Source organism: Rhinopithecus roxellana, chromosome 18 (genome assembly GCF_007565055.1).
Source record: "Rhinopithecus roxellana isolate Shanxi Qingling chromosome 18, ASM756505v1, whole genome shotgun sequence".
Lineage (NCBI taxonomy): Eukaryota > Metazoa > Chordata > Mammalia > Primates > Cercopithecidae > Rhinopithecus > Rhinopithecus roxellana.
This window is the reverse complement of record NC_044566.1, coordinates 43,940,227-43,951,548: the sequence shown is the minus strand read 5'-3', so window position 1 is coordinate 43,951,548 and position 11,322 is coordinate 43,940,227. Positions and strand designations below refer to the sequence as shown.

The 11,322-nt window shown below is 40.7% G+C and overlaps 1 protein-coding gene across 3 annotated transcripts in view; it reads left to right on the top strand.

Moving 5' to 3' along the window:
* Positions 1-1,153: 1,153 nt before the first annotated feature.
* CYSLTR2 (cysteinyl leukotriene receptor 2) overlaps positions 1,154-11,322 on the top strand; it is a 51,172-nt gene continuing 41,003 nt past the window's right edge. For all 3 annotated transcript variants that reach the window (XM_030922335.1, XM_030922333.1, XM_030922331.1), the window contains exon 1: positions 1,154-1,463. The gene's annotated coding sequence lies outside the window, so the exon portion shown is untranslated. The remainder of the gene's footprint in view (positions 1,464-11,322) is intronic.

The window sequence follows — 11,322 nt, the reverse complement described above, 5'->3', positions numbered from 1 at the left end:
ATCCATATTTTGGCTATTGTGAATAGTGCTACGGTAAACATGAGAGTGCAGAGATCTCAACAAGATTCAGTAACCCTACTACTGAGTATATATCCAAAGTATTTTATTCATTTTGATGCTATTCTAAATGGAATAGTTTCCTTAGTTTCCATTTTTGGTTGTTTATTGTTAGTATATATAAATGCAACTGATTTTTGTGTATTGATTTCCTATCCTGCAACTTTGCTGAATTTGCTTATTAGTTCTATTGGGGTTCTGTGTGTGTGTGTGTATGGAATCTTCAGGTTTTCCTACGTATAAAATTTTATCATTTGCAGACAGATATAATTTTACTTATTTATTTCCAATTTGGATCCCTTTTATGTATTTTTCTTGCTTAATGTTACTGCAGCTTTCTATCCAGGAAATGAGGATTTGAACAGTGATGGGGAGGTGAGCAATGGTTGGATTTGGGACATACTTTATGGGCAGAACAAATGGAACTTGTTGGCTCAGAAGTGGGTGGTGGAAGAAAGAAGTTAAAAGTGACTTCTAGGTTTATGGATGGGCTAAATTATTGTGGTGCCTCTGTTTAGACAGGGTAGATGGGGGGATGCAGGACTAAGAGGGGAAGAGAAAAGGTCCATCTGGGTCACATTAAATTTGGCCGTGATTGTGCATCAGATAGATAAAAGCAAGAGAAGCGGGGAAGAAGTCAGAACACAGACCCCTGGGGAAAGCTCACATGTAGAAAAGGGATGGAAGAAGAGGCATCAGAAAGACAGGCAAAGAAGAGCAATCTGAGGGGGAGAAAAAGAACCAGTAAAGTCAGAGAAACAAGGAAGAAGTTTCAGGAAAGTGGCAGTGGTCAACTATGCAAACAAGACGGGAAGGAAGGTGAGGACTGAGAAAGGATTTTTTATGTGAGCAACGAGGAGGTTATTGGTTACTTCTGACAGAACATTTTCAGCAGAGTGGATAAGGTCTCTGCCTGAGTGCAAGTGAGTTGAAAATATAAGTGAGTGAGGGAAGTGCTTTAAACAAGTCTAAAGTGCTGTGTGTGTAAGGCAGTGTTGCTATTTCTGTTGCCATGGAAACAGAAACCTTTCAGGAGAACTAAAAGCCACTTAAAATCCCTGACTCTAACCCATCATATCCGCTTGATCTCTTGAGAAAGATAATGACAAAAACCAGTCATTAGAGGGGCAGGGCAATTTTAGATTTCTTCTTTTTAGACGTAGCCCTTAACTGGAAATCTTCCCCCTTCTTGAGAAGAGATCTTGCACTGACATCTACACTGGCTTCTAAAAAGCACAGATGACCTGCTATACTTCTGACTTTCTTGCTATTGGTTGGCACTGTTCATAAATATAATTTGCTGTTTCCCTTTTCTTTCAAATGAGCAATCTGAATTACTTGGAGGAGAAAGGCAGAAGAGATAGAGGCAGCAGAAGCCAGGGCAGCTGAAAGACAGAGACCTTCAGGTGGGCATTTTAATCTTTGTTTTGTTAATTCATTGTTGAGAATCATGACTTGATGATCACGTAGTAGAGGAGTAGTTTTTGAAAAGTAAGTTTGTTTTGTTCTACTATAAATGTTATTTTCCTATCATGTACATGGTAGTTTTAAAAATACTGTGAAAGTACAAAAATGTTAAAGGAAGCCAAATTCTCCACCAAGATAGCCTCTATTGATATTTTGGGGGTTTTCCGTGTGTGTGTGTGTGTGTGTGTGTGTGTGTGTGTGTGTGTGTGTGTGTGTGTTTGTGAATGTGTATATGCACATATAACTTTAGTTTTCATAGTTGCATCCCTGCACTATGGACACATTTATATTCATTTCCTGCATTCAGTCTATGGTTTTTCCATGTTGCTGTGAATTCTTTGTAATCATAAATTAAAGCTGCTGCGTAATATTGCATTGAGGAACTTTACTACACTTCCTCCATTTTTGGCTGTATAGCAGTTATCCTATTTTTCATAGTTTGGGTCCTTTTATTATATAAGATATATTTTTTTCATACAGGGTCTTGTTTTAGGGGTAGAAGAAGTTGAATCTGAGCACATATATTTCAATGGTTTTGCTCAGAGGCACAATGAGAGTGAAAGAGTATGTGAGATCATGAGCATATAATCTGTTCCTTACCCCACTGGGACACTAACCAGTGTTTCTCAACTCTGGCTGCACATCAAGCCAGAATCACCTGACTCTGAGGAGATTAGAAAATTACCCCTAGAATAATTGAAGCTTAACTTTTAGAGATCAGCAAGTCATCTGCAGTATTTTGTCTTGTTTTCCAGAAACTTCTCAGGTGGTTCTAATAGGTGGTAGGCATAAAAACAGATGACCTACGTCATTCAAAATATTTTTCTGTCTCCGACATATACCTGAGAGTAATATGTATTAGGAGAAAGGGAGATATAATTTCAGGCAAGCCAACCAAATCTCCCTTTCAACACTACTTAAATAATGCAAATAATAGAATAATTTGCAGGGAAACATAAGACTTCTAGAAATTTCTATTATCTACCTCAGCCACATAAACTCTTGAGATGAGAATCTACTTGTGTTTCGATTTACTAATGTTTTAAAGAGGTGGATTTGTTTCCAGTGCTTCGATGGTTAAAAGTTAGAGAAGTTGAGGCTGTAGTATGTTCTGAATGTACCTGAATCACGCCCATATCTGCTAGAATCTGCCAAGGCAGCCAGGCTTCCTTTCTTTTGTAATCTTCAAGATTAAACACAAGGTGGGCATTTAATAGCTGGCCAGTCACTAACACACTGTGGGCACAGTGAAGATTGATGGCATTGGATTTGGAGGTAGAAGGTGGCTCACTCTGGCTTTCAGGAGCCCCATAGACATGGCACTTATCTTCTCTGGACCTCATGTCCTCAGGAGGAAAGTGGACAGAGTTTATGCCAGGGCTGCATTCTGGTTTCTCCCATCAGGAACTGAAAACAGAGCCAGAGCCCCTAAACCACATTGAAGCATTTGCTGTTGCACTCCTAGCCTGCTGCAGGCCAGGAATCATCCCAACGAGACTAACAGCATGTTAATCAAATTTCTTCTTGTTTTGACTCAGTGGAGAACACCTGTTTAGTACCTTCATTAATGAATGTAAACATTCACATAGTACTTTACAAAACACGTTTACATGCATCAGTTCATTTGATCCACATACTAGCCTTAAGAACTGGAGTAATTCTTATTTTAAAGATGGTAAAGATGAGACCGAGAGAACATAGGATCTTTTCCAGGTGGAACCAGAACTGGTCCAATCTGGTTTAGCCCAGGGCACATGGTCCATTCTTACAACTTAAATAATAGCTATTGTGGGAAATTGGTTAAACATATTTCATAATGTTTATATAATTGGTTATTCTGTAACCAGTTAGATGATGACATTGATGTTGTTATTTGGCAAAGAAAGGTGATCATGGCATGGAAATAAGAAAAAAGCAAGATATAAAACAGCATTATAAATGCGCTCATTTTTGTTTAAAAATATTTGTATATATTTCAAGAAAGATGAAAAAAGGCATATATGTGAAATTTTAGATATGTCTGGTTGGTGGTAAAGTTCATAATTTAAGTTTATTTCAGTTTGTATGACATTGTAAATTTTTTTTTTTTTTACCATGAACATGTACTACTTGTGTAACAAAAATAAAGGAAAGTAAATAGAATTGTTCATGTCTTTCTGGTTGGCTCTTCTCCGGATGAAATGGCCCCATCTTCTTTCACTTGGCCGTAAAGAAGGCTGCTATTTAATTCTCTGAGTTTTGTACATTATTGTCACAAATTTTATTGTGATTGTCAGCTAGTACTGACTGAATTCTTCGCGTGTGTTGGGCACCAAGTTAATTACTTCACATCCATTTTTTTTTTCATCAGTACTCACTCCAGTGCTCCTTTGGCAGAGGAGAGTTTGAAGCTCAGAGGGCTGCAGTAATAAAAGAGGCTAAAAGGCAGAGTTGAAACTTAAACCCAGGACCCTTTTAACCCAAAAGCACATGGTTTCATTCATTATATCACTCTGCCTCCCATCCACCTGGGATCACATGAGCAGCCTCCGTTTTGGAGGAAAGATGATATATTTCTTCAGTGTACTCATTGCTGTGTACATGAATACATGATGGTTACTTTGGGCATCATTAGGATTTCCTGTGTACTCCAGAATCAAGGATCCTTTCTACTTTTCTATAGTTTTGCTCTATGCACCAGATATCTGAGGCACTCTAGTTCCCCAAGGGTAAGGCTTTAAGATAAAAGCCTCACAAGGGATTGTGCAATTACCCAATGAACTCTGGCTAATGCGGCAGCCAAACTGGATAGTACAAAGAAAGGCAAGTATTTTGCTGTAGGTGTTTAGCTTTGCTAGAGAGCTTTTTGAAATCCATGTCAGAAACCCCTAGCACTGTATTTCTTTATTTATCAGGGTATTGGCCACTGCCTCCTTTGTACTGCAGTTACTTATGTACAGTATGTTCTATTGGACTAAGACTCGGACATTGGAGTCCTTGCATAGAACCTAGCACATAAACTCCATTGAGAATAAGGCATTGTGTAAATAAATCGATTCACCAGTGAATGCAGACTTTAGTTACAGCTAATGTTTATCTCTGTGGAACTTTATTAACCTCTTTATATTAATTGACCCATGGAGAAAATATAATCTTGACAGAATTTAAAGGAAAACCTCTTCCAATGGATTGATGACTTTGTGGCAGTATAGTCAGAGTCTTTTGACAAAGAAATCTAGTTATTATTTAAGAGGCCCAGGGTAAGGGTCTAAGCAGTGAGTTGGAGTCAAGAAATTCCAAACTTGGAAGGGTCCTTAGGAAGAGCTGAGACCAGAGGCAGAGTTTTTTTGCCTCTTTAGTGTGAAATCCTTAAGGCAGAGGTTTCAAAAAAGTACAGGAAGCTGACTATAGGAAGAACAAGAAGGAAGGAGAGAAAGGAAGGGAGTAGAGGAGAGAGGAGAGGAGGGAAAGAGATGGAAGAGGAGGGAAAGAGATGGAAAAGGAGAGAGGAACAGAGGGGAAGGGAGCCGGTTTACTCTGGAAGTTTAAATATTAAGCTGGGATAATTTAAAATAATTTAGTCCACCATTATTACCTATATTGTACATTACATAAACAAGAATTTTCTTATTATAAAAAAGATAATTTCCCATATAAGTGTCCTCCCATGAGGCTGTAGAAACAGCATCTTACCTTGTTTGTACCTCTAGTACAGAAAAACAATCATCTAAAGAGTATTTGAAGGCATCCTAGATTCTTTTTTCTCTTTTGTCAAATTATTATTTTTAAAGTATTTTAAATTTGTATAAATTTATGGATTACACATGCAATTTTATTACGTGCATAGATTGTGTAGTGGTCAAGTCAAGGCTTTTAGGGTAATCATCACCTGAATAACATTGTATCCCAGATTCTTTTAAGTAAGTTGGTTTCTTTTTATTTTGAGTCTTAACTTAAAAATAACTCTGTTCTCTTGTAAATTCACTGAGAGACATGAAGGTGACTCCCTTTGTTAGTTGTAAGAGGCACAAATCCCTATTGGGAACTTGTTGGCACAGAGTCAGACAGACAGTTTGCTATCCTCCAAGATATAAAGGGTGCTGCTTCCTACAGTGTTTAGAACAGAGCACCTTTTGGGTACCCTCTGTGGCTGCCTTCTGCTCCCATGCCATGCCATTGACCATTGACCCTATCTATATTCCTGTTCCCAGACTTTAGATTTGAATTTCAGGAAAAGGAAATTTTCAAGGAAAAACACATTAACATCATTTCATTGTAAAAGGCCATGTGAGTTCTTTCCTCCCTGCCCCCAGAAGATATTAATTGTAAGGCATAAAATGAGGGCGTTGGATAACAGCTTCATTAGCTCATTTATTGATCTGAGCACATGCATGTGCCTCATGCTGTGCTGGGGCCTGGGGTACAGCAGTAGACACTTGCTTGCCTTCCATGGGCAAACAGTCTGGTGGGTAGGGATAGACAGGAGACAACTGCTGCCCCTGGGGTAAATGCTGGATGGGAAGCCCAAGGGTCGGCGAACAGCCAAGACGTGGAGAGGTCAGAGAAGGCGTCTTCTGAAGGAAACGATGTTTAGAAAGAAACCTGAGATTGGGTAAGCAATAGCCAGGAAATGAGCTGGAGCTCAGAAGAAATGGGCAAGAGAGAGCTTGCTGTGTTCTGGGCCTTGAAATAAGCTTCATGAGACTGAATATTCTTTACTGAGGGGATTGTGGGGAGAGAATACGCTGGATAACAAGATCGATACTATGAAAAGCCTGGAGATGAACTTGATTCTGAGATGATAATGGGTTTTAAGTGGAAGAGTAATGTGGTCAGACATGCATTTTGGAAAGGTCACTCTGGCCACTGTGTGAAGAATGAATTGAGAACAGCCAGAGTGGAGATAGGGAGGCATTGAGGAGGCTGTGCCCACTGTCCAGGTGAAGGATGACAGCCTGCACTAAGCCAGTCTTGAGCTGACCCCTGAGATGAAAGGAGGGAGTTGGTGGAGGCTGCTGGGTAAACAGGCCAGGTCTGCCACAGAGGAGACACTGGGCAGCAGGACAAGCAGGGGAGGAGGAAAGCCCATGGTTTACTTTTGCTTCTGGCCCTCTCTTCTTTAGGTTCCAGATACCCACTGCCCTCATGCCACTGGCAGCAGGTGGGGTGGCAACAGTAATGACAATGCATGGTGCCAGGCACAGCGCAGCTGCATCCCTGGCTGTCACCTGTGCTGCCTTCTGGGGTCCTCTCAATAACTCCGAGAGGTTGAGTACTTGCTGATGATCACACAGTTTGCACAAGGAAGAGCTAGGATTTGGGTTCAGTTGGGATTTATTCCAGAGGTTTTCCATGATATCCCAATATCTCTTTATCATTTTAGGAAATACACATGATGTTTAACAAACTACCTTTGTAAATAATTTCTTTAAGAAGTGAATTTAATAGTGGAATATGAAATGCTGTCTAGGAGAAATGAGAACAAGTAGGAGTTTTAATTTGAATAAATGGGCTTGTGTGGAGCCCCTGAGTCATGTCATTTAGTCACCTTGATTATGGACAGGGAGGACCCTAACGTTGACCAATTTGTAGGGATTTATTGGAATAAGCAGGACAATGTCTCTATGATAACACTTGCTGTTCTTCTGTCTTGGAAATCAGAAGATCTGGAAATCAGAGACTCAGATAGAAAACAATTCTGTGATTCTGTGGTCTTCCTTAGATCAGGCATTTGGTTAATAACAGATACCTCCAACCTTTCTAAATACAAGGATGACGTGCATTAGAAAATGAAAAACATATGTTGAGATTTTTACACAAAATTAAATTCATAATCAGCATCAGACTCATGTGTTATATTAACCAAGGAGAGCTGAGGAAAGTTTTGAGAGCCAGAGAGAGGGCAACATTTAGTCAAAATAATGTTTTTAAACAAAATGAAGCCATATCTCTAAGGAGCTCAGAGTTCTTCATATATGTTGTTTTTGTTGAGTTGAATTTTTATTTGTTTGTTTATTTGGTGGCTGAATGTTAGTGGTAGGATGAAAGTGCCAGAGAAGCTAGTTTTTGGAGTCTATTAAAGAAGGAAACAAGGAGAGTTAGTAAAGACAGAGATGGGAAGAAGGCGGTCTGAGGTAATGCCATGCATCTTGTTCTTGAGGGCAGAGGTGTCCCCTGGCATGCTTGGATGCCAAACTTCTGCTAGGTTTCAATCCCTGCTACATCCCTGGGGATAAGTTCTTCTCTGGGAGCATTATCTCTTCAAAATAAAACAAGAAAGAATGAAATTGTACAAGAACTCCCATTTTAAGGGAATGTGTTCATAATCAATAGGCACCTTTTCTGCACAGGGAAATTCTCAAGAAAGAAACTTCAGTGAGGCTGGTTACGGTGGTTCATACCTGTAATCTCAGCACTTTGGGACACCCAGGCACTTTGGGACTCTACCAGGTGGGTGGAGCCCAGGAGTTTGAGACCAGCCTGGGCAACATGGCAAAGCCCTGTCTCAAGTACAAAAAGTTAGCTAGGCATGGTGGCATGCACGTGTAGTCCCAGTTACTTGGGAGGCTGAGATGGGAGGATCGTTGAGCCTGGGAGGTTGAGGCTGCAGTGAGCCATGATCGCACCACTGCACTCTAGCCTGGGTAATAGAGTGAGATCTTGTCAAAAAATAAATAAAAAGAAAGAAAGAGAGAGAGAAGGAAGGAAGGAAGGAAGGGGGGTGGGGAGAGAGAGAGAGAGAGAGAGAAACTTCACTGGATAATGTACAAATTGACCAATCAAAATGACAGAGGGAAAAAACTTGTCAGCAAAAGATGGAGAAAAAAGCATCTATTGCTATCCTGTCAAGACAATGCTGAAACTTATAGGATCTGACATTTTGGCCACACAGACACTTTCCAAGCTGTCATTTTTCAGCCATGCAAATCTTTGTCCTAATGGCACTCTGACAGTACACAGCTTTTTGAGGTGTCTCTTCCTCCATCTGTCTGTGTGCATTTGTGGCAGAGGATATTACCACACATTTGGTGGTCTGGGCAAAGTTCTCCTTTCAGTGGAAGAAGGCCACAGCCAGTTCACACTGCACGTCCACCCACTCCAAGCTAGGCCCAAGAGTCAGTGCTTCAACAAGACCAGCAGCCCCAGGAAGAGTTCAGGCAAGGAAGGTGGCTCCTATAAGATCTCAAGAGCCAAAGAACATTCTAGAAAGAGTAAGAGGCAGACACAAGCTGAAGGGTGGATCAGTAACTGGGAGGGAGTACTGAAAAGTTGCCAACCCAACTAATATGATTTCAATAAAAAACGTTCGAAGTAGAAAACTAAATATCATACAACATAGCATATCTGGACTTTAGAATTAAAATAAGAAGCCAATATTTTAAAATTCAGAAGTTATTTGGGGGGTTCCTAAACTTTCTCTGTGCATTCTGGGATTTAGTCAGGAGACAGGTTGGAAAGATGAACTGATAGCCAACATTTCCCAACATCCCTGATATCCTCCTCACCCACACACAAATCCTGGTGGATTCCTGAGAATCTGAGAGGAGATAGAGAAGGGAGGCTGGAACATTTGCTTATATAAGAAGCCAATTCGATAAGGTGACTACAAGGGAGTAACTGCTCAATGCATTAGCTTCCCCATGGGGACCCTTCCCTGTTGTGGCAATTGCATATTAAAGCCAACCCACTCTTGCCACAAGGGTTGACCCAGATCTTCCCCCAGTGGAGAGCAGAACAGTTTCAGAGACTGCTCCTCAGGGGCTTCAAGCTGCTCTTAGGAATCTGCAGAATCCTATTAGCAACTCACCAAATTTTCTGTCTGCTGAGCTTCAGGGCAAGTCAGGCTCTGTTTACTTGGGATTCAAGGGGAGAAGACCCTGTGAGCTTTGAGGCTTCCAAATGTGGCATCTTAACTAAAGGAACTGCTAAGAGGAGGGTAAACATGAGGCAATTAAAGCTGCATAGGCCCCAGAGGGGAAACTTTAGTATCCCTGCAGGGTGAATTATCAGGCCCCTGGACTCTGGCTGAAAAGTCCTTCCCTGTCCCAGAGCTGTTGAAGAGAACCTCTGCAATAGAGAGAAAGTGAATTGGAGAATTTCCTCCCCAGGGGAACTCCAGAGCCATAAATCCTTATTAACTGTACCAGTTTGCAGCAAATCTGCCAGCAAACTCTTCACCAATGGCCCAAGGTGCTGACTTCACAGTTAAGTGGCCTGTGGAAATAAATGGCATTCAGAAAGCAAAGAGTCACTAGCCTGGTGGCCAATGAAGTGACTCATACTTTGGGGGCTCCTTGAGGCACTTTGTGGATGACAGGGTGGAGGAAAAATCAGTGCAGCAAAATTTTCCAAGACACTGAGTCCATGAAAACAGGGCCCTGTGAGATTGATTCGCATCCAACCCACTTCCTCTGGAGGCTCAGAGACCAGCTCCGTTTCACATTCAAAATATGTCACAATTTCAGTTCCTTTTATCTGTGTTTTGTTTTGATCTCCAAGAACTTAATTCACCTTATCGTTTTGAAAAAAAAAAAATTCTGAAAGCACAAGACCATTCCTGGAAGGCCAGAAAGGTCTAGAAAGCTTGGCATTTCTGACATGACATTTGGAGCCTGTTACAAATAAACTCTGAGTTGTCAGCTTGGAGCTCAAGAATAGACTCTCAATGATTCTTCCCTGTTCTGGAGGGCCATGTTAATTCAGCACTCTGGGGCCTCTGGGATTTTGAGGAACAAATGTGTTGTAGAATCTTCTCTGCACAACTTCAGAGAGCTTATTCTGTCAGCCTTTGCAATAACAACAGCTAACACTTTATATGGCACTTTCTCTGGTCCAGGCCCTGACCTAAGTGCCGTTCGTGTATTATCTCACTTCATCCTTACAATCCTATGAAGTAAGAACTATTATTGGCATTATCCCCTTTCTTTTATTTATTGATTTAAATTAATCTTTTTTTTTTCTTTTTCTTTTTTATTGAGACAGTGTCTTGCTCTATTGCCCAGGCTGGTCTTGAACTCCTGGGCTCAAGCGATCTTCCAGCCTCAGCCTCCCAAAGTGCTAGAACTACAGGTGTGAGCCACTTTGCCTGGCTGCATTATCCCGTTTTACTGATAAGGAGCTGATGCCCAGGGAGATAAAGTCATTTTCCCATGGTCATAGAGGTAGTCCATGAACGAATCAGGATTTAAATCCTGAGGTTGCCGCTCTACTACTGCTTCCCTGCAGCTGAGAGCAACACCTATCATGCTTCTCACCACTTTTTATCACTAAATCATTTCTCAGCCTTGCTTTTACATATTTACTAGTGCCCTGGGAAAATTTTGCCTCCTTAATACTTGTTCTAGGTCCCAGTTCTGAGGTTTAATAATAGTAGTTAACATCACTGAGCACTCACCCTGTATGAGACAACTCACATTCATTATGCCATTTATAGATGGCATAACTGAGGCTCAGAGAAGATAGGTCACTTCTGCAAGATCTCACAGCCAGTTGGTGGCAGATGTGGCCTGCTACCTTACACCAACTGTCTCCTGTGAACATTTCTATTTATTTTAATTTATTTGTTAAATTGACAAATAGTAACTACATATTCATGGGGTATATATTGATGTTTCTATACATATAATGTATACTGATCATATCAGGGTAATTAGCATACCCATCATCTCAAATATTTATCATTTCCTTTTGTTGGGATTGTTTAATATCCTCCTTCAAACTAGTTGAAACTATTTAATACATTATTTTTAATTAGAGCCATCTTACAGTGGTATGGAACACTAGAACTTATTCCTTCCATCTAGTGGTAATTTTTTACCC